Source organism: Orcinus orca, chromosome 2, assembly GCF_937001465.1.
Source record: "Orcinus orca chromosome 2, mOrcOrc1.1, whole genome shotgun sequence".
NCBI classification, from domain to species: domain Eukaryota; kingdom Metazoa; phylum Chordata; class Mammalia; order Artiodactyla; family Delphinidae; genus Orcinus; species Orcinus orca.
Window position 1 is genome coordinate 172,101,409 of NC_064560.1, and position 24,658 is coordinate 172,126,066.

Here is a 24,658-nt window from a genome sequence, read left to right on the forward strand (position 1 = left end):
GAAGCCCCTCGTGGCCACTGTCAAGGGCAAAACTCCGTGGCTGAAACGGGTATGGCAAGTCGCAAGTTGCTTTGTGGACGAGGCCCCCGTGTGGGCTGATCAAAACCAGGTTTCCTTGTTCAGGATCTTAACCACTGGGGCGCCCTCTACCCAGTCTCTCAATCCCCTTGAAGACTGTTGTGTGCTCTCTTCCTTCAACGCACATCCAAAGAACACACCTCTTTCACTCTCCTGGCCTCAAGGGGGAATTTTTCCTTTTTCTTTGGAGAACAAAGACCTCAGGGAGGAAATATCAGTTGCTGGTCTTTCCACTTCCCCAGCCCACAGCAACACCATTCTGGTGACCCAGTGGCTTTCCAGCTTTAGGGTACGGGGGAGAGGTTTTAAACATGCAGGTCCTGATGCAGGGTCCGTGGGCTGCGCTTGGTGACACTCTGCTTCCTAGACTCTCCTCGAGGCTCCTGCATATCGACAAACTGCCATGACGCAGGTGTGTAGGACCACAGGCAAGTCCACCAGCTACCTTGAGTCCACCTTGGTCAAAAGATGGCTCCAAAATCTCTCCTGCCCGCCTCATCCTTTTATTGTGAGGATCACAGCAATAGGGTATGTGCTATGGCTTTGTTACAATGGAAAACGTTCTTTTTGAAGGCACGGTTTTACCACTCTTCTGCTTGGTTTTGGCACTAACAAGTAACCCTCTATTCCCATTCCCAGAAATTCTGAATTTCCCTCAACCTCAGAGCCTACTGTCAACATACTCTTAAGTGTTTCAGACAGTCCTGTGATTGTTGGATGCAAAGGACAGCAATTCATACTGGCCAGTGTCCAGACACACATAAGCTATCTTCCCGATAGCAGTTCTGTTTGCCAGAGACCTGGGGGGTCTTGTGCATAAGCAGGGGGCCTTTGCTTCCTCTCAGCAGCTTGAGACCGGCAACACACACTCTCTCCCCAAGATAAGGCCTTTCAGACAACAAAGCACTTAGAATATTTCCTTTGTGCTACTGAGAACAAACACAGGAGCCCACCCCAGTGTTTGTGGGACTGATCTGACAGGGGTAGGAGAGATGTAAGATATCATTTCCATTGTGTCGTCATGAACCATTGAAAATCTTTGCAACCTAATTAAACTGCACTCACTGAATGATGAGTGAATTCAACAGCCCCAGAACAAGCATTGCTTTTCACCATTTTCTATTTTAGCGTCTGTTCAACTATTTTAAGAAGGACATACCTGAGCCAAAAAATCAAAAGAGCACAGCTAGTAACAGCCAGCGTGGTCCTAACTTACTGACGATGCCATCAGTCCGTGGGGTCAGGGGCTCCAACACACTGACCTCACCGCTTCTTACCACTTACCACCCCCTCAGTCATCACCTCTCATACACCCATAGCCATAGCCTCCTTATCCACCCCTAAAATCACACCCTTGCCTCTATCTACTCACCCCTCTTTCCTACTCACCTCAACTCCACTTAAGCCCAGCCCTCCACCTGTTCCATGCTGAACCCAAGCAGAGCAAATCACACCCCTGTGCTAACCAGTCTCCACTGAATGGTGACCACAAATCATTCTCCCTCATCTCTCCATCTTCTCAAATCTCCCATACCTCGTATGCCTTTCTCGCACTCTTCTCATTTAGCTGAAAAAATACATAAGCAATAAGCATAAAACGTTCTCATCTTCTCCACGGGCTTCCACCCATCTCCCCGCACCTGTGCCCCTACGCCTGTCTCCCTCTTGTTACCAGGAACAACTCTTCCAGCTGCTGCTTGTGCCTGGATCCCGACCTCTCACACCTCCCTCTTGCATCATCAGTTTCTCCCTCTCTGGTCGACCAGCATACAAATATGCTCTTGACAGAAGAGCACCCATCTCTCAAGGAGACCCTGACCGAGCAACCCCCCTCCATCGAGAGACACATTCCTGCTCCTCTTTTTAGCACAGCTCCTTGAAAGGGCCAGTACTCTCCATCCCCCTTTCTGCACACTCTCTCCTCAGTATACTCACCTGCCCTCCTCCCACCTCCCCGCTGCCCTTTTTCAGCCTCCTTTACTGGATACTCTTCCTTACTCCAGTCTCTTAACTTTATCTAGTTAGACTCACTTCCCCTAAATATCACCTACACACTTGTCACTCCCAAAGTGACATCTGCAGCACAGACCTCTCTGCTGAGTTTCAGACTCATATATTCACTGCCACGGTGGTTGGGAACCCGAAGAATAGAAAGTAAGAAAGATCCGAGATGGCAAAGGATCCTTGTGGGAAAATTCCCATCTCAAGAGGTGGTGCTGACCCTGCAGCCAGGAAGGGAGGCTACAGTCGGGGGGGACTGCAGGGTCTTCCTGGGGTTGGGAGGCGGAACTCACAGTGAGCAGAAAAGCTGATGGTACCAGCTTTCGGAACGGCCAGGATGCATTTCGGACCATGAATAAGTAAAGAAAAGAGGTCATCACGGTTCCAGAATCATGAGAACAGAGAGGAGAGAGAAAGTGAGGAGCGGAAGAATTAGTAAATCTTGGGGGAAGGACTGCTGAAGGAAGAAAGGAGACAAAGAAAAAGGTGGGAGACAAAGAAGAAGGAAGCAAGAAGGAATGGGTAAGAGAATGAAAATAAGAACAGGAAAGAGATTTTGTTCCTTGCTCACTCAGGAGATACAACTAGCATACTGGCTGAATTCTCAACAAGAGGCAGAAACTCAATTCTCTGAGTCTTCCCCAGAGGGGTAGTAGTATTAGTACTATTAATGGCTACCATTTGTCAATGTGTTTCCTAGGTGCTAGGCACTTTGAACACACTTCCTCATTTAATTCTTAAAACAGCCTGTGACTCGGGTGTCACTGTCCCCATCTGATGGAAGCTAAAACTCAGAGCAGTGAAGTAATTTACTCAAGACCACCTAGTAAGGGGGTGGCAGAGGCAAGATGCAAACCTACATCTGATCCCAACCTCCCCACAGGTAACCACCACACCCCTGGGCCACAGGAAAGAGGCAGTGGGGAGAGACCTTCTCCTGACACACGGAGGCTGAGGCGGGGGGACGGGGTGCGATGAGCAGCCCTGCGGAGAGCACTGACCACCCGGCAGCTTCCCAAGTCAGAGGGCTGCCCACCTGCGCCGAGGTGCTGCTTTCCTCTCCACAACCCGCTGTCCCCTGTCCACGCTGCCCGCTGCCTGGAGGGGAACCTGACGACTCGGCAGGGTGGCGTGAGGATTTGGGCGAACCGCTTGTCCCAGCCCTGGCAGCTAATGTAGGATGCGGGATGAAAAGCACTCCCAAATTATCCTAGGGCAAAACCAGGTCAAGCTCACCTCCAAACCCAGCCCTCACAGAGGTAAAGGTGAGGAACCGGACGGGCTTAAAAGGCAAAGAAGTTAATTAGCTCCCTGAAACCAAAAGGGGAGGAACAGAGCCTGGATCAAGGGGTAGCTGGAGGCGAGGGAGAGGGCGCTCAGCTGGGAGTCCAAAGCCTCACACCCTCAGGGCCTCCAGGGAGCTCTGAGGTCTGGGCCATGCCTCTCCTGTGTCTCTGTTTCCTCCTCTATCGGACCAGGTCTGAGGCCCCTTCTCTGCACCCGACAGCCTAGGACAGGGCAGCATATGGGGCCAACGCAGCCTCATCTGAAACGGGCCCAGCGGGCGGGACAGTGGGGCCTGACTCTGGAAGTCAGATCTGGGAGACAGCAGTGATTCTCGGCAGGTGTGCCCTCCGCAGGCACCCCGGACCCACAGGGAAGATGCCCTGCCCAACCCTAACCCAGCCGGGTCTCCATCTGCCTTTTCAATCAGGAGAAGAAGTGGATGGAGCTGGGGGGCCAGGGGGGTCACACGTGTGGGTGGACAGAGAGAGCAGGCGGAGAGGGCAGCTACCTCCCAGACATGATCAGTGGTCATGCTGCAGGGGGTTGCAGGGAGAATATAAACATATAAACCACCACCTCCCCTCCACGACCCCCGCAACAGTGCCTAAACCTTCTACCACCAGAGCGACCCCAGGGGCTTGAAAAATGCAAACGAGTTTCTCTGACAGGATAGCGCAGTGTCACATTCCTGACGTGATCCACCCGAGCCTCTGACTGTCAGCACCAGGGTGAACCTTGGACAACCTGGTCCAAACCCTCCTTTAAAAAATACAAGGAGGGGCTTCCCTGGTGGCGCAGTGGTTGAGAGTCCACCTGCCGATGCAGGGGACACGGGTTCATGCCCTGGTCCGGGAGGATCCCACATGCCGCAGAGCGGCTGGGCCCGTGAGCCACGGCCGCTGAGCCTGCGCGTCCGGAGCCTGTGCTCCGCAACGGGAGAGGACACAACAGTGAGAGGCCCGCGTACCGCAAAAAAAAAAAACAAAAAAACCCCCAAAAAACCAAGGAAACAGAGCCCCCAAATGGTAAAGCGACATGCCCAGGGTCACAGGGCATGGTGGCAGCAGGGCTGGGACTCTCACCCAGGCCTCCTAAATCTTTCCACAGCGCGGACTGTCCCCTGGGAGCGTCCCCTGGGGGGTCTGGCATCTTGGCATCCTGCTCCCAGGGCTGCCTCTGCTCCTGTTCAGCCACGACAGCAAACGAGCCCCTGGGGCCTTGCCAGCTGACCCCTCCTGACCCTGCCTTCCGGAAGGGTGAATGCACATCAAACCCTGAGGCTAAGGTATTCCTGGGTACCGTCCGCTTGGCGCCCAGCTCCCTTTTCCACAGCCTACTGGGAGGGAGAAATTTCCAGAAGGGATAGATCTAAAGGCTTTCACAGAAGCGGGACTCTCCTTAGAAACATTCCTTCGCTTGGACAATGGGGGTAAGGCAGGAAGATGGGGGGGATGGAAGAAAAAGGTTAATTTATTATAACGTCACATTCTCGCTAAAATGGCGCCCTGGAACTTTCAAGATCATCTGACCAATACCAGGTTGGACTCCTTAGTTACAAAGATGGAGACTGAGTTTCTTTTGAAGCAGGTCAACCAAATGATGCCCAGGGGACTTAAAAAGAAGTAATGAAAGGGAAAGAAGTCCCTTTGTGCCCTACCTGGGAGTCAGAGAGAGCCCTTCACTCCCCACCTGACAAGCGCGCAGCTACCTAAAATGGTCCTACGGAGCTGCCCAGCACAGACAGGCCTGGCCAGGGCAGCTGGCTCTTTGCAACTGCCCAGTCTGTCCTTTGCTGGGAAACCTGGATTCATTAGCATATGGCTAAACCCACAATGCTGGCCAGCCAATGGGTAACAGGACTCCCAGCGAAGATGGATTTGCCCAGTAGCCAGTGGGATTCTTGTTACTATAGGAAAAAGCCAGGTTCCCAGAGGAGGCTGGAGGACAGGAAACAAGAATGAACAGAAGCCCAGAGCCCATGGTTTAAGGAAGGAGGGGGAGGACGCAGGAGGGTCCACCTCCTTGGGCAATGGTTAAAAGGAAGAGAAAGGAAAAAAAAAAGGAAAGAAAGAACCCAGCCTTTGAAGTGAAATAGACATATGCATTTACCAGGTTTCAGGCAAATTACTATTTAACCTTTCTCCACCTCAGTTCCCTCAGCTGTAATATAGGCCCAACATCACAGGTCATTAAAGGAAGTGAGGAGATTAGAGAACCTATGATGACGTGTAGTTGGCGCTCAGAGAGCCTGGTCCCCCTTCTCTCCTTAGCATCCAAAGCCAGCCCCACCTGGTCCTGGGAAAAACCCACGGGGAAACTCTCACCCAGTGAGCCCTGGACAAAGCACAGGGGCCTTCCAGGGAGGAGGATGGCGGTCCCAGTGACGATGGACTGACCCATTTGGCCAACCATCCTTAATTTCCCTCTTCACATTTTGGGAGCCCTGGAGCGCTCTTCTCCCAAATGAGGCATGCAGCGGAAATGAGCTGTGATTAGCGCAGGGGAGAGACCAGGAGGACAGGAGAGCAGGGACAGCAGCTGCAGAGTTTCCTGGAATTAATGGAGAGGGAGCAGGGAGGGCAAGCTGCTGTCTCTGAAGCTCTGTCTCCCTGCGCCAATCACCAGGCAGAGACTTCGTTTAAAGCCAACTTTCTCAGCCTCAGCAGGGCAAAACCCACTCTGAGGGTTGCCTATGATAGACTTCATGCACCATTTGAGGCAGGCCTGAGGTGTTCTCTATGGGACACGCAGGGAAATTTCAAGCCAGTATGTAGATGCATGAAACACACAGAACACTGCGCTAGAGGCAGTTAAAACTCAGCCCCGGAACGTTGGCTGTTCCAGATCTATGGCAATGTTAAAGTCTAAAGGCAGATGAAGGAGAGAGCGATTTTGAAAGAGTTTGGTGAGATAGTGCTGTACGAGGCCCAGGTGCTGCATAAATGTTGGGCGGGTGGGTGGAAGGGGAAGGGGTGGATCCAATCATTTTTCCAGGGAAGGTGGTTATTATTCTACCGTTTCAATTCTGTGCTGTCAGATGACCTTTTCCGTCCAGGGCTCTCACTTTTAGCCAGGCCTAAGTCAAGGCAATTGTCACTGAACATTACAGGCGAGTAACAAGCAATGCAAATGCACTCGTGTTAATATCAGAAAGAAGATCTGGAGCCTAGTCTGGGCCCTACCACTTCTGTGTATCTTTGGCCAAGTCACTTAACCCTTCTGAGTTTTGGTCTCTCATCTGCTAAGTGGGACAGTAACCCCTGTCAAGGCCGCCAGGAAGATTCCATGGAGAGTGTGGTGGCTATGATGTAGCACGTCAGGAAGAGCCAACCATGCTTGGCTGCCATGGAGAAGATGGCCCATGAACTTTGGACTCACTGTCCGTAGTCTGCACACACGGCTACACCTCTTCCAGCCTCAGGGGCCAGTGAGGAATCCATCAACAAGATGAAGTGGGGAGTATGAGATAGAAATGGAAATGAGGACAGGGGGTTGCAATCTCACAGCTTCTTCATCCTCCAACAGGTAAATCAGCTACGGGTGTCCAGACAGTGGTACCAAAAGGAGCTGCTACCCCCAAACAAAGGCCATGGCCAGAATCTAAGCCTGGTTACCTTGATTTTCCTCAGTGACATTCACTGACCTTTCAGTCTAAAGGGTGCTTTTCCAAATCAACCCTTTCTCCAACTTGACTAGGAGGACAATCATAGATTTTGACCCCAAATTTCAACTGGTCTGTCAGATATAAAGCTCTCTGGGGCCAACCAGCCTCTTGGGATATCTCATACTCCTCCCCAAATGCACGGCAAACCAATCGGTAGTATAATAGAAGATTCTCTGGTTTCAGAGTATACTTCACGGACGGTGCCCACGGAATCGTTTGATACCGAGAAAGATGAACCTTTCATCAGCTGGACAAGTGTCACAGAGAAGACAGGATACAGTGGGGTTCTGTTAAAAGGCATTTAGAAGGAATTCTGATCACTTCTTTTTCCCACAAGGGCTAGGATCCTATAACCACAACAGGGTCAGAGGCAGCCTGGTGGGAAGCACGTACGAAACCCAAACTTCTTGACATGTGTGTTGGGGCTGTCCTCGCGTAACCATCCTAAACATCACATTCTCCTGCTCGAGAACTCATGACGCCCCTGACTTCCTACCATTCCTGTTTCCTTTGCTATGGATCAGGTCCCACCACAATGAGGATGCTACTTACATTCCTATGACTCCTCACTACAGCCCAGGATCTCCCCCAACTCCCTTCAGGCTCATCTCTGTGACGGCTTCAAACCTACAATGTCACTCGCACCTCTGAGCTTTTGTTCAGACATTCCCCCCTGCTGCTGTCAGTGGCCTGCCTTCTCTTTACCCACCCAGCTCTACTCATCTTTTTTTTTTTTTTTTTTTTGCGGTACGCGGGCCTCTCACTGCTGTGGCCTCTCCCATTGAGGAGCACAGGCTCCGGACGCGCAGGCTCAGCGGCCATGGCTCACGGGCCCAGCCGCTCCACGGCACGTGGGATCTTCCCGGACCGGGGCACGAACCCGTGTCCCCTGCCTCGGCAGGCGGACTCTCAACCACTGCGCCACCAGGGAAGCCCTACTCATCTTTCCGTGAAGACATACTTCAGCCTGCACTCCTAATCCTAACTCCCTTTGCTGAGCCCATCTGATACTTTGCTGAGCTCCCTTTGCTGGGCCCATTTTGCACCAACTTGGCACTTAATTAGATGGTCTTGTCTTAAATAATATACTAATTGCCTGTCTCTCCTCCTCATGAACAGAAAAGCTGTCTTATACAGTGGAGAGAGTCTTAGGGCCAGAAAACCCTTGATTAGAAATATCAGACTTTACCAGCTGTGACTACTATCTTTGTCAATTCCATCTCCCTGAGCTTCAATTTCCATTTCTGTGAAACAGGAATAATAATCTTAACCTGAAAGGACTAAATATGGCTTTCACACACTAACACCTATAAGAAGTCTATCGGTGACTAGCACATAGAAAGTACCCCCAAAAGTTTGTTTCAGTTCTCCTTTGCTCCTCTTTTATGTCCTGCAAAACCTAGCACAGTATTGCAACATAGAAGGCCTTCAATAAATGTTTGATTAATTGATCAGTATCATAAAGCAAGCCAATAACTAGGGGGTCATTATGCAAGGTAACAGTATATGGTCAAAATGTATTGATCTATTCTTCAGTTGTGGACGAAAGGTTGATGTCTACGGAGGGAAAACAATCTATTTTAACTAAAGAAGTTTTCAAAATTACCAACTGCCAATCTCTCTGAACCCATAACTCAGTCAAGTAGCAGTTTCAGTGTAAATGTTCACGCTAGCAATTCATCACGCCCCTCGTCCACCCCCTCTTACACAAGTTACCTCCATTCCCAACCTCTTTTACACATTTCTGGCCCCCAGAAAGTTGACTTCACACCCTAAATACAGCACAATCCTTGCCACTTCTTTAAATCAAATACCAAGCAAAACCATTCTATAGGAGTTCTTTTCTAAGTTATTTAGAAAGCATCCTGATCACTGCCTTTCCCAAACAGAATTTTTGTCTAATATACACAGATATAAAATTAACTTTGTCTTCTAATAAGACCTTTCTTCCCCCACCAAGTAGAGGAGAAGAGAGTAGACAACCATGTATATTAGTGAGGTCTTCAACCAAAATCCAGCTGAGAATAATATCCAGGCCATATGAGCAACTATGAGGTCCGTGCACCGAGGATGACACTGGACATGGTGGGGTCCGATGACCTGAGAACTGGAGGGGAATTCAGGTGGAGTTTCAACAGAACAATTTTCACTTCGTGGCCTCTTGGCCTTAGTGGTTTTTTCTGCTGCTTCTCACTGTTCCTTTTTCACATGTTTGGTGTTTCTCTGGAGGAAAATGTCTCTTGCCACCTCATTCACTCTCCAGCTGGTGTCTCACACTATCAAAACAAGAAGAGTCCCCATACGGGCTTGGGACATTGCTCCAGGGTGAATAGGAGCAAGCCTAGAAATGTAATTTTAGTTAATGATCGTAATAAGCATTCATGAGACTAATTTTCCCCATGCCTCCCACACCCTGGTGGTGAGTCAGGCACTCACTCTTTCAGGTTGCCCAGCTGCAATTCAGAGCATTGAAGAGGTAGACAGGTCCCCAAAAGGTCATCTAGCCCACGTCCCTAGCTCCACGCAGGAGAAATCCTTGACTATCAGCGAGTTCCATTTTTGACCTCAATAGTCAAAAATCTTTGATATCAAAAGAAGTTTGTCAACTTGTTCTAAGCCCCAAGGTGCTCCTCCTGTCCTCTCTAGAGACCAAAGGCAACTGGTCAGTCTATTTTTCTCAATGATACAAATAATGATGGTTACTAAGTGACCCCTAATTCTCTTCCCCAAGTTAAACAAGCCCAAAACCTTTAACCTTTTCTTAAGGGGCTTACTGTCCATCCCTTTAAACATGTTGTTAATCTTTTTTGTACCTTTTGGTTTTTCCACAGTCATTTTCAGCTAATTCGAACATGGCAGTGTCAAATATTAAATAGGGTGGCGAAGTACTTTCCAACCCTTGCACGTTATTCCAATATAACACGGCCTGGTAACATGCTCACTTAAAAATAAACAACACAACACTCCTTCAACTAGTGCTCCACTAGGACTTCCAGATCCATCTCAGCTATGATTTTGCCTTGCCGGGCGATCACTAACAGCACAGTCAATGTAATTGTATCAGTCAGATTGGTGCTAAACCATTGATGGCCACTGTTACCACCTCTCAACAAAGTATTTCCTATTCTGGTGTAAGGAAAGATCAGGTAACCAAGGGATTGTGCCGCTTATACCATGTTTATGTAAAATACATAACAGGAGTTTCTAACTTTTGGTCTGAAGAATCTTTCTCCTTTTTTTAGTCTATGCCTAAAAGCTGACATCTGGGTGACCTCAGATGTGATCACAGGGTAGAGCTTGCAGCAAATGGAGCTGACATATAACACGTCCATCCCAACCCCTGCCCCTTTTAAGGAAACTTGGGAATAACCAGGGGAACCTAGCAAAAAGCACCACTAAAAGGTATCCTGAGATCTGAAAAGTTACAGATCCTTTCCAAACAACTGAGCATCCTCTAATAAGGGCTAGAGAGGGATCTTGGGTACATTTGGCATAGCTGCTGCCACCTGGCATGACTAGCTCAGAGGCCACCCTTCAGGATCACCTCCTATTCAATTTGTAAGAAGATTTTTTTTTAATTTATTTATTTTAATTATTTATTTATTTTTGGTTGTGTTGGGTCTTTGTTGCTGCGTGCAGACTTTCTCTAGTTGTGGCAAGTGGGGGCTACTCTTTGTTGCGGTGCGCGGGCTTCTCATTGCAGTGGCTTCTCTTGTTGCAGAGCACAAACTCTAGGCGCATGGGCTTCAGTAGTTGTGGCACACGGGCTCAGTAGCTGTGGCTCGTGGGCTCTAGAGTGCAGGCTCAGTAGTTGTGGCACACAGGCTTAGCTGCTCCGCAGCATGTGGGATCTTCCCGGACCAGGGATTGAACCCATGTCTCCTGCATTGGCAGGCGGATTCTTAACCACTGCGCACCAGGGAAGCCCCTGTAAGAAGGTTTTAATTCAATAGGATGTCTGGTATCAGGAATCTTCCCCACCATCCAGGGAGGAAAATTATTTCTTAACAGTTCTTTGGGGATGTGAGGTTGAGGGGGTGGGGGAAGTCTCCTAATTCTGAATATGACCACAGAATCTGAGTTCTTAGAAAGAAAGGCATCACAGCAACATCCTCAAAGGCATCACAGCAATTGTTAAACACCCCGTGATTAACAATTTCAGAGAGCCACAGTCATTGAAGAATCGGTAGTCACCAGAAAGAGACCATTTCTCTAACTACAGCAATTCCATGCCTCCTGTGTCAGGTTCCACTAAATTTCCATTATCATTTATCTCATAAGATGACACGCATTTGCACAAATCCGTCCATTTTAAAGTTGGCCTTTTTTCATACTGAAGTTGCCAGAGATGAACATTAGTCATCACATCCCCAGAGTCACTATTCTGTATGGCCAGCACATAGACTAGCTAGATTATTGACAGACTCTTTAGATAAGCATTGCACTATTGTAGTTTGGACTCGGCACTCAAACTGGAAAATCTAGTAGACAGCTTTCTAAAATCTTTTGATGGAATATTTTGGCTCTGAAACATTTTTGCAAATAGGCCTCAATACAGTTGACATTGCTGACCCTGAAATGCACCCCTAGCCTTTCACCTCATGATGTGAAATTCTCTTTCCTTAGTCCTGAGACCTAGAAAATGCCCTAAATATTATCACCATCCAATTTAACAGTATAATAGTTGCTTTCTAAATCAAGGATCAGCAAACGGTGGCCCCTGAGCCAATCTGGCCAGCTGCCTATTTTTGTAAATAAAGTTTTATAGGAACACAGCCATGTCCATTCATTTACACACTGTCTTGGGCTGTTTTCATGCTACAACTCCAGAGCTGAGTAGTTGCAACAGACTTCTGGCCTGCAAAGCCTGAAATATTTATTATCTGGGTCATTATAGGAAAAGTTTGCAAACCCCTCATTATAAATCACAAGGAAAACAAATCACTTATTCAGAATAACCTTCTCTCCACCCTGACAAAAGAAAACAAAACAAAAAAAACCCCTGAGCCAAGTGAGTAGTTTTTGCATACTACTTTGCATGAAATCTGGCCTGCCTCTCTTACAAAGTGTCCTCTGAAATAAGATGCATAGAAGATGTAAATCACAAGACAAATCTCAATAAAAATTCTAGAGTAATAATAATAATAGATAAACATATGTTATATATAATATATTATGGTATATATAAATATATATTATAAATAATATAAATATATATATCCCTCCAGAATTTTTATTTAAATTTATAAGTATTTTACATCTTCTATGTATCTTATTTCAGAAGACACTTCGTGAGATATCATATATGTTTTTCTTTAAATCAAAAGCAGTTGTGAATTTGCTGGTTTGGGGACACAATAAAACTTGAATTCCATTCTAGTCTCATGGAATAATTTGAAGGTCTTAGAAAAGAAGGGTAAAAGAAATGTGATATAAGAGATAACTCATCATCAATAATAAAGTGAAATAAAAAACATTATCTCTAAACTATAGAGCCGTGCCCAGAGTTTTAAACGGGAGCTCTTTCAGAGGGAAAAGGACTGGATGGGGGGAATGTTTTTACTGGAACCCCATCCTGAATCCCTAGCACATGGTGAATAATGATCTAGCTCCATCCGGAGAGCAACCCAGGGACCCATTCCCAGCACATAACAGTTCTAAGGCAGGATACACTAGACACCTCCATAGGTTAAGTCAAGGTTCTGCTGTCGTGAAAGAGTTTGGTCAAGGCATCCTAACCTCGACTTCAACTTTAACCAGACCTGCAGCCTTGGGGAGCTGCCCCACAGCCTTCAGAGGGTGTCTGCCACATGCTCACCTTTGGTTTCACCCACACAAAGTGGATCTTCAGTGTTTTTAATTTACAACCAACATTTTAAAATAGGGAGATCTCACCAAAATTTTTGAATTTTTGGCCCCTCTTAAAAACCCAGAAGACCTGGGAAGCCTGGGCCCGTGTTCTTTCAGGCAGCATCCCTTGAGCTGGTGGCAGCTGCCCCATTCAGAGCACAGGTGCTCTCTGGCTCTACACACCCCCTAACACTCTCTGTTGCTCCCCTGTGCCCTGAAGCTCAGCATAACGGCTACTCCCTGTCTCCCTGGCACTGTTCATTTTCTCATCCCTGGCCTGCTTTACTCACTAAAGATACCTGCTCTGTAGGCATCTGAATGTCAAACCCAGAGCTAACCCTTTATACAAACTAATATATTTCCAAATGGATGAGGAAAAATGACTTCTTTTCATCTTTCTCATTCTCTGGCTCACATGTATACTTTCCCCCTGCCACTTGGTCAGTGATCACCTACAGACAGAAAGCACACATAGGCTTTGCCAACAACTCATCATCAGTTATTTGGAAAAGGCAGTCCCTGCCCTCAGGACCTGCCATTAGAGACATTAGATTCTCCTGGGTCTCCTCTATCCTTATTTACGCTGATACTATAGCTCCATGCTAGACATCTCGTCCCTACAAGCAGCCCAAAGACAGTCTCTACAAAGAAAGACTTAGTCGTGAGGTAAAACACACTTTGGGTAGAAAGTGTTCGCCCATCAAAGTACCCTTTTCCAAGGTATAAAGTAGAAGGAAGATTTCGGGTGTAATCACTTCCCTCCTCAGAAGATACTGAATCCTCTAGGTAACCTCTGAATTGGATCTAATGTCTCAAATGAGTCGCTGTAGGAAGTGGGTGTGTCATAAATGTGCAAAACTTCCTTTCTACGCCAAGTATCTATAAGCAGATGAATGGGAAAAGAAAAGGTGATATATACACGCAATGGAATATTATTCAACCTTAAAAAGGAATGGAATTCTGACACGTTACAACATGAATGAACCTTGAAGATACTACGCTAAGAGAAACAAGTCTGTCACAAAAGGACAAATATTGCATGATTCTACTTATATGATGTACCTAGAATAGTCAAATTCACAGAGTCAGAAAGTAGAATGGTGATTGCCAGGGGCTGGGGTGAGGGAGAAATGGAGAGTTAGCGTTTAATGGGTATAGAGTTTCAATTGAAGAAGATGAAAAAGTTCTGGAGTTGGATGGTGGCGATGGCTGCACAACAATGTGAATGTAAATAATGCCGCTGACCATACACTTAAAAACAGTTACAATTTTAAATTGTATGTCATGTATATTTTGCCACATTAAAAAAAAAAAAGAAAAAAGCCTAAGGAGGGTAGATTGGGGGAAAAGAATCCTTTTTACTGCTAGAGAAATGTATAAAGTCCATAATGAATGTCACAAGGTGACATTCATTTTAAAGTAAGATAGAACATGCTAGCAGGAGCAACATGATGTCATGTTCCCTCTCCACCTGGCCTCAGCGTGAGCTGGCAATGCTCAGAGGGCAAGACCTGGCCCGAGAGGCTGGTCCTGTTCCCTCTGACCTAGAGGACCCCACAGAGAAGATGGGAGAAACCTATCTCAGGCAGGGGGGTGGTAGGTTTACAGCTGCACCAACTGGCAGCTGGGGAGGCTACATCACTACCTTTCAGGCAGTGGAAACAGTAACCTCTCAGCTTTTTCCAAGCACATGCTAAATCGTGCATTCTCGTGCAAGACTATCTTAGCACAGGTGCGACGGCAACACTGGACGGGTATATTAAGTCAGTATCCATAACTAGGCTCTCCATAAATCCATTTAGGCCATGGAGAGGTTGACAGTGGCCGTGGTGATGGTGGGTAGGTGACAGCAACTCTGGACTCAAAGCTCAGACGCTGGTACCAACCCTGGACATTGTTCACTTTCCAAGCCACCGCCTGTCAGCTAAGCCAGTGGCAACCTCTGTTCTAGACTGCGCTTCTAAATAAAACAACAGGGTTCAACAAATCCCGGCATGCAGATGGGCAGAATCCTTTCAGGAGTCCCTTCTACAGGACGGTATGAAAGTTGAACTCATGCAGGATGAGGTTGGAAAAGCAAAATTTACAGAGATGCTATAGGAGCATTGGAAACAGACTTTTATTTAACAGAAACGTACACAAACTTGATACAAACCCTACATTATGCAAAGCTTTATCATGATTCTACACATGTTATAACTTGTGGGAGTTGGTTGGAGAGTGGATTATTATTATAAATTAGCATCTTGAAAAAGGACATTTTCTCTCAGAAAATGTCAAAGGAAGGACTACAAAATGATACAGAGACCTTCCTGGTGATCTCCGCCAGGGACTGGCCTTGAAAGGGCTGGCAAGAAGTCCGTGCCCATCTAATCTGTCCTTGCAAAGGCGAAAGAGAGACTCTCGGGCTCAGAACGCTTTCACTAACACTGCCGCTCAAGACTTTTGCGGAGAGAAATATCCAGCGTTAGACTGTGCGTTGATCATTATGACTCTGCTCGCCAGTGAGGGAAACTCAAGAGCATGAACGTGTAAGACTGGGAGTAGAACCCGGTGGCCCGGCCGGTCACCCCAGCTCCTTCACTAGGCCTCAGACACAATGCTGAATGCATTTCATAATCCACTTTCACTTCCACCAACATGGCCATAGGAGGACAGGTCAGACCACTCGCCTTTCTCCTTTTTACCCCCACCAGCAACTGAATTTGAGGCTTCCGTCTTTCAGGCTGGCCTTCCTTGCCTTGGGGACACCCAGCATCTCAGGCCCCCAAAGCCGGCTCCCTTTGCAAGTCTCCTCTAGGAGCTGCTAGGGAACAGAATTAATATCATCCCAGCTGATGTTTATTTTTTGTTCTTTTTCCCCTCTCTCTTTCTCTCTGCCTTCACTGTACTATTTTAAACAAAGCTGTCTTTGTTCAAATCTATTGAACTCGTAGAGATACATTTAATCGCTAGATGGAATCCCTTTCAGAGCTAGGCCTTGTCAGACATGATAACCAGGAGGCAGGCTGCTTCTTGACCTCAGATAAATGGGGCTCGCCTTGGGTGAGGGGAGAGTTTGTTTGTTTGTCTGTTTGTTTTGGGGGGAGCAGAGAGACTGCTGATAGCCCTTGTGGCTAATTTATTTCAGTCAAGTCTTAACACATAATCAAACACTTTCAACAGACTTTTGAAGAAGAAGGAAAAAAAAACTGATCACTCCTCACTTACCACATCCAACTTGCAGAAATAAAAATACCTAAAGAACATACATGAATGGCTTTTTCAAAAGCCTGAGAGAGCAGAGTTGATCTTTATTCTCTTATTAAAAATGTGGGCTACTTTTCCTTAGAGTTAATATGCAGTCTTTATTTTACATTAAGTCCTCTTTTGATTTTCATGTCTTCACAAAATTGCTTTTAACTTTTGAAGTTGAAGGTACTTTAAACAAAAATACCGTGCCACAACAGCACCTTTTCTTTTAAATATTGAAATAAATAAAATAGTTAACTCTTTTTTCTTTTGTCAGTCTGTTTGTGTTCAGTTATTTCTATTGTAGAGCAATTCCAGTCTGACCTGGATACTTTCTCACAGACACTTACAGAAAATGTAATGGAGGATTTAAAAAAAAAAAAATCTTCTTATTGCACAAAGTGAGGCCATTCCAGAGACTTCTCTGAGCTGAGCTGAGTTGTGCTGGAGGCTTTTCCACAATCCAGGCTCCTGTGTTGGCGGAAACACATGCGCAGGAGGGGGCCAGGCAAGGGAAGAGGAAGAGAAGGAGGAGGAAGAGGAGGAGGAAGAGGTGCAAATCCTCGTGGCTTCTTTCCACCTTCTTCGGAAATGGCTTGCTTGAAGGACGCCAGAGTCCCCGGGCCATAGTGTGGACTGCAGAGGGAAAGGCAATGAAAGATAAAACAAAAAACAACAGCACAGGACAACTGCCTAAAAAAGAAAGATTTAAATTAAGGAAGTGGTGGAAATGAAATGAATTAAAAAAAAAAAAGAAAGAAGGAACGGAAACAACTAACTAATTGCCACATGAATGAGGCCACGGCTGTGTACAACGAGAACCAGACTAGTGTTTCTTGTGCCTTTAACAACAGCAGCTCGAAATCAATCAGGAATGGGGCAGGTCAGTTGCTCCTGGGCAACAGAATGACACAAGAAACAGGATGCAGCTGGATTTTTCAATTCCTAGGTGGCGTAGTAGGCAAAACTGGGTGTTGGCAAAATCTTTTTTTTCTCCTCTACTTGGAAATGAAACAAACAATCTTCTCCCTGTTAAAATACTCCAGAAAGACCATTATGATATAATCTGTCGCCTGTCACCTAAGTGGAAATGAGTAGTTTCTATGGTACAGGACCAGTGTCAGTCATAGAAAACCCCAACGGACGCCCCATTTGGTCTAAAGGCCAAAAGGACACTGCTTTGATGCATACACTCTCACCCCTAATCCTGCCCCAAGTGATTCCGAGGGTGTCAGAATTACTCAGACAGAGAATCAAGCCAAGATATCTGTTCCAGTCCTCAACTAGCCCCGTGATCCCAAGTGTCAGCCTTGGAACGTGGTGGCAGTTCAAACCCGGTGGGTCCTTTAGCCTGGATGGTTACCAACCAGGCATGGATTTTGCTTCTAGCCGAAACGAAATCTGCCACGTTATCTTGGTCTTTGGAATGGAGTAGTCGGCACAAAGGAGTAAGCAAGAAAACCAAGTACTATCACATTTCACCCCAGAAGCAGTTCTTGAGGGCAGAGGTGGGTGCCCCCTAGAGTGTCCAGCTCACTCTGAGTGGCGAAGGAAGGAGGAAAGCGGGGGCCGGGGCGGGGTGGGGTCCAACTGGAAAGCGGCCAAGCCAACAGGGAACAAAGTTCAAAATCAAATGAGCCAATCAGCCTCTTCCAAGTTGAAACTCCCCTTCCCATCCCCTATCTCTCCTAGTACCCAAGGCATGACTCACTGGTCAGGTGTATAGGACTGGATTAGATGGACTTCCAAAGCTAAGACTCTACCCATCCACCTATGCTTTCAAAGGGAGGCTGAGAAAGGCCTCATTTCCACCCACCACCGAGCCCTCCCTCCACACCTGTTCCTGTTTCCTTCCTCTCCATCCCATCCCATCCCTCTGTCTCCCTCTCAGACATGCTTCTCTGCTGCCCCTTCCCAGGTTCCCCTCCTCTTCCCTCATGCTCATCTCTTCACTGTTCCACCTCCTCCAGCCCCTTCACTCCAGTGACAGAACAGCTGGCCTTTCTCCAGACCTCCCAGAGAGCACCTGCCAAGTTGGCCTTTCAGTCAGACTTTCACCCCCTGCGAGGAGTCTTCCTGTTCCTATTCCAATGGCCCAGACCCCCTGGCCCCTCTGCCGCTCATTTGGTGAGTCTGTCTCATAACCATACCCCATGCCCTTTCCATTTCCTCAAATTTCTACCTTTGACCCCCCAACACACACACACACACACACACACACACACAAACACACACACACACACACAAACACACACACACACACACGAGTCTTCTTCTGCCCTACTTAAGCCATCTCGAAAATAGCTGGTTGGTTCCCAACTTTCTGCTCCTAAATCCATTTTCTCTTTCTGGGCCAATGGCAGGCCACTGGGAATGTCCTGCTATGTCTTGGTCTCCTCCTCTCAGTCCCCTTCAGGAGGCTTACTTTCCATCCCTCCACACATCTTCAACTTCCCCCTCACCCCATCCTCATGTCCTCATTCACTTCCCCCCACCCCACATCACTGCCTCCTGGCTCTCATCTACCTCCTCACTTGACCAATGGATGCTGTGTCCAGCTACAACTTCAACCTTTCTGCCAACAAAATTTCTTGAACATCCACTATGCATAGAATGAGACACTAAATCTTTCCACTAATTAGCTCAGAAACATTGCTCAGTTCTGTTTGTTTCAACAAATAATTGTGGCACAATGGTGTCGGGTACTGTCCAAGGGACACGAATGACATCATCTTTGCCCTCGAGGAACACATCATCTGTTTGATGAGAAACACTACAAAAAAATCCTAGTATGTTGTAATAAGCACTAATCCTAGTGACATGAACAAAATGCTACAGAACAATACTTAAGCACTTTAAAAAAAATAATGTGATTTTTGCCATTTTACATGTTTCAGGTTGTGATTCCCAGCTTTGCTTTTTGTTGAGCTCTATCTCCATTCTCTCTGACAATAGACACTTTTGCCTACAGATTAAATCGTCAAGCTGGAGCTCTTTGTTGATCTGGATGGCTTCCCCTAAGAAAATCTCCCTGACTACTGTGATTCCCAGCAAAAATAATCACATACCACCCCATGACACTCTTACACATTTTTAACTACTTATGAGTATCTAGTCTGCCCAACTAGATTGCAAATAAATCCACTGGCCCCATGTTTAATTTCATCCTATCCTTCACAGGGCTGAGCTGCTATTACTCAGTTCCTAGCCACAAAATGAGTGAAAATATTTTCCTCCAAGGTCTACAAACATACTAGCCTGAACCTCAGCTTAAGGGCCAAATTTCTAAGTCACTCGTAATGCAGTAAATCAATCATGAACCCCCTGATACTATGCACTAAGAAGGATACACCCTCATTTCTGTGGTATTCTTACCGAAAATGCATAACCTGCTTTCAATCATTAGGAAACAGCACACAATCCTAAAGTGAAGGACTTCCTATGAAATGATAGCCAGTATTCTTCAAAGGTGTCAAGGTTATGAAGGTCAGAGAAAGACTGTGGAACTAACTACCCCAGATTAAAGAACTTTAAGAAAACATGACAACTAAACATAACATGTGATCCTGGATTGGACCCTGAACTAGAAAAAGGACATGAGTGAGACAGTTGGCAAAATTTGAATAGAGTCTGTAGATTGTAGTATTGCCTCAACGTGAATTTCTTGGTTGTGATCATTGTACTGTGGTTATTTGAAGAATCTGGGTAAAGAGTATGTGGGAATTCTCTGTATTATTTGTGCAAGTTTTTTGTAAGTATGAACTTATTTCAAAACTTAAAAAAAAATTTAAGTCTTAGTCATTGGTTAAGGACCAGTGTTGAAATACTCTGGAAACCTAATTGCCAATGCTTTTTAGCCAATAAAAAGTTGGTAAAGTTTAGTTCTGACAGGGATCTTCCATCACTCTCAGCTGTTTTGCAAATCAATCAAGCTGAACGTTTTTTCCTAAACTGTTATTTTGAGTAAATGGTCAGAAATCACTTTTATTAAGTGCAACAGTATCATATAATTCAATGTTTCAGTGTTAGAAGTACTTGGGTATGTGAACAAAACACAGCCTGAAGTGTTCACTCCCTGCCACCTCACCCCTCCCACCCTCACCCCCACCCTGATGTCACCATCAGCACATTGACCATTTAGAAAGCTCAACCTCAGTTCTTTGGGAAAGTTCATGAAGACTTAGACCTAACCTCTCAACAGGATTCTAAGATGATTATAGCTTGGGGTTTTTTTGGTTTTACAGCATCAGATGCCTCTTCTCAATCCAGTAAGGTCTTGAATGAAAGACCTCAAAGCCCTTGACTAATTTTACTCAAGAAATCTTCAAAGTGAGATCTGTGGAGACATCACTACAGCCTGAGGAAAGAGTATTAGAAGACCCAGATAACACCTACTGACCCTGGAACCTCAGACCAGTCATTTAACCTGAACGAACCTCAGTTTCCTCATAAGCAAAACGGAAATAAACAACATCTACTCTACCTCACGGGGTTGTTTTAAGAATCATGGTGAGGTAATGTTGGTTATATATTATGATAGGGTAAGGAACATCCATATCCTAGGGATAGAGAAACCATGGCAGAGATACACAGAAACAAACTCACACAGGAATTGAGTCCAGAACCCAGAACTTTTCTACTCTAGTCTTCTACTCCCTGGATCAAAAATGCCTCACTCAGAAAATACACAACACAAGTAACGTCACTTCCAATGGCTGAACAAGATCCCCCACAGAAAAATTCCTAATACATGAGTCTGCTCAAACTTTAAGTTCAAGATCATGTTCATCAGACGTAACAGGAGGCATATTGGGATAATATTAATTAACTTTATTCCACCATGAAGTGAGAACCTCCAAACAGTCTTTAGTTCTCTTCCCAAGTAATGATCTTGTGTTCCCTCAAGTGCTATATAAAGGCAGTGGGGCAATACCCATTAGGTGCAAAGAGAGATACAAAGTAAGCAGGAAGACTTAAAGGGACACTATTGATGTGAACATCATATTTTTATTAAATCCTTCTCTCTAAAATACCAGCAGCAAATTGCATTGGTGACTTTAAAGTACCTATAAAAAATTAAATTAACACTCACTCCCAGTGTTAATGGTGATTAGAGGGTCTAATCTCTACATAGTCTCAGTAACAGATGTGAAGGATTAGATTGTCCTAGGTAGGAAAAAACAACAGGTAGACAACAACGATAATCCCCTTTACATCAGCGGTTCCACCCAGGGGATTTGAATGTTGCAACAAATTTAGAAAGTTCTATTATCTTTGATTCTCCTATCTTTGGGCTAGGTCTCAGAAAATTAGGTGACATTTCTGAAGGATTTGGGGTGGTGCTTTACTGACATGATGATAAAAGAAACTAGTCAGACCATTTTCATCCTGATGATTCTAATTTATTTTATATTAATATTTGAGTATCAATACTTTTTTTAACAAAAGCAACAACAGAACGATAGATGCGCTGACTGCTCACACAACTCTTGCAATTTCTGAGGTCGCAAAAAAGTAGATCTTTGTCCCTAATAGGCATCAGGAGGGAACGTATGGAAATGATGATTTAGAAGATGAGCTCTCTATAAAATTCTGCACAGAATTTTAATTGGAATTATCTTTTTGGGATCTAATTGCTTACTCTTCAGTTTTGAAATTGCTTTTAATAAAGTCACCTTTTAAAGGCCTGAGAAAAGGGAAGGGAGATATATATGTATATATATATTTTCCATGTATATGCAAGGGGCAGCACAGAACAATAACAAAAGTAAATAGTATGAATCCTGGGGTCAGGTTGCCAAGGACCAAAATCTGGCTCCTTATTAGCTGCAGGGCTTCAGGTACATTCAATTACTAAGCCTCAGTTTCCTCATCTGTAAATTGTGGATAATACAAGCACCTACCTCACGGGTAGTCAAGAGGATCAAATGAACTATTCCAGGGGAAACAGAACAAGACCTGGCATATAAATGTTTGGCCATTGTTATATAAAGAAAGGAGGATAAAGATATAACAACGACCATCAAGGCATTTGGAAATCCAGGAAAGCCAGCTTCCTCCTCCTATGCCTCCTTTCAGAGTTTTCTTCCTTCCCCTTAAGACATTTTCCTCCAAAGCAATGTCCATTTTACCCTCTCAAATGTAACTCAGTCTCTCCGGGTTGACCTTTCTCAATGAAAAGTGAAAGATGTGACCTTGATTATCTTCAAAGTCCCTTCCAGTTATTTTCCTGTTTTTTTAAAGGATGTAAATTTTGAGTCTGTTGAAAGATACTGTTCGCAAGGTGAGACAAGGTACTCAGGCAATGCTAAGATGCATGACTATGCTCACCTTGGCTACACCAACTGAGAAAGATGAGGATATCTGCCACCTCTAGCAAGAGACACTGAAGATCAAGCTATACTAGCAAAACTAAAATAGATAAGCAATAGTCATCCTCAGATAAACCTTTCCATGGGAGTGTGTTTAGACAGTTCATTATTGGTTCTCCCTCAGAACCCCAAGCTAGACTCTGAAATTAGGTGACTTTTTATAATTTGTTTTGATTATGTGGGTTTTTAAAAATTTCAAGTTCAAAGTCAAGCTGTCATTGAGAATTTCAGGACTACAAACAACTGTTGGGTTGGCCAAAAAGCTCGTTCAGGTTTTTCTATACGCTCTTACAGAAAAACCCAAACGAACTTTTTGGCGAACCCAATACAAGATTACAAATGACAGTATAGATTGGTTGGACATATTTTTATTAATGTAGAAGCTCATATTTTACCAGTGAGAGCAAGTCGTAATGCTGTGAATCCAATGTCTGAGTCAGAACAGATGAAGTAACAGAACAGATGAAGTAAAGAGGTGGAGGATGACAGGAAGAGCAGGTTGTATCCCCTAAGCAGAAACCAACTGGAACCAACTACGCTGGCTTTTTCACACACGTGAGCATGTAGGAATATTACAATGTTGGAGGTTTATGCCATATTTCCTAGGAACAGGGCCACATACAGATTAGGTAGAACATCCCCAAAGTGGGTGACGTGGTTCCTTTCATTCTCTCACAACTGAGCACAAACGCCCAGGAGAGCACTTACACATTTCAAGCAGGAGGAAAGTGGAAGCCCTGTCTGTCTCAGGCTACCAGGGAAGCACAAGGAGTCCTTTTATTGGTTTCTTTGCTTGGACCTTTCTTCTGTTGGGTTGGTTTGTTATTTTAATGAGAGGTCTAATTCGTGAGGTTCTGCAAAGGCTGGATTGTCAAAGCAGATCTTCCCAGACACTTAAGCCTGTTGCCTGGGCAGCCTCTTGGATCTCCCAACCCAAGCCAAAGGGCAGTGCCTACATCTCTGGACCTACGCTCTCATGAAGGCCGGAGACCCTGACCACACTTAGTGGGAGCTTAGAATCTTCAAATCAACTAGGTTGAATGTTGTGCCTAATCAGAGATCTTCTTTAACTTGGATGCATCCCCCTGGCTGTTGAATTGGTAACTGGAGCAAGGAGCTCCACCCTAGACATGCAGCCCCCTCAATTCCTACCCAAGGACAGCAGCCAACTCGAACCTCAGTTCCCTGGACTCTGCTTCCAGGTATGGCCAAGGAAGGCAGAGTTAGCCAAGCACTCCCCAGCCGTTTTCTCTTGCAGTTGAAGCCAGAAGTCCACCATTCTCCACACAGAGCCTCCCAGAGCCCAAGCAAGCCTCAGCTCCCACACCTAGGCCTGGGCCCACATAGGTATGCATGCACACACAGACAGCAGATGGCTGGGTAGAAGATGTTCCAGTGGCCACTCCCACACGAATAAGGGGGTCCGAACCCAGAAAAACAAAAGACAAGTTAGGAGCGGGGGAAAGGAAAAAAAGAAAGAAGGAATAAACTTAAAACAACTATGATGGTTTTCCCTTATTGTAAGACACGTCAGCCAGGACATACCTTTTGACTAGGACCGCACAGCTGTTCATCCTTGGGACTGGCTGGCCAACAAGGTAGATGGTCTTCATCACCCCAGGGGCCTTGAGCAAGTGTTGCTTTGGTTTATTTCAGGAGGTGCTACTGGAAACATAAAACAAAGTGCCTGGAGGGCACTATAAAAAATAGAAGAAATATGGGAGACTTGATCATCCAATGGGTATTTATACGTTTTTAAACAGGGGTGAGGGGAGAGGGAAATCTACTGTGAAGTAACGTCCTTTCTTCCATGAGCGCGGCCTCGGGTGGTTTGGTCACTGTTGAGTCCACGACTTTCTGCTTATACTCCATTCCTGTGTTTGGAAATTGCTCTCCACCAGGAGGAAAGTGAGGAAAAAACCAGCAACAAGAAAACAGCAGCTCTGCTGACGGAGAAGGAGGATCCCACAGGCGCTGCAGGTCAGGGCCCAGGGGCCGGACGGGGGCCACACACAGGCTGCCCGGCTTCTCAGGAACTGCTGGCATGTTCTCGCAAGCAGAGAGGAAGATGGAAAGGTCGGGGGAGGAGAAATGGGGAGGGGGTCTGCCGTGGGGAGCCACCAGCTCCGTGGGGTACCAAGTACCATCCTCTCCCGTCAAGGAAATCCTCCCCCAT

General features: G+C 45.9%; 1 protein-coding gene across 1 annotated transcript in view; it reads right to left on the bottom strand.

The window, feature by feature from the left end:
* The window catches only part of DPF3 (double PHD fingers 3), a 260,049-nt gene that overhangs the window by 29,931 nt on the left and 205,460 nt on the right, over positions 1-24,658 (bottom strand). The gene's annotated exons all lie outside the window — the stretch shown is intronic.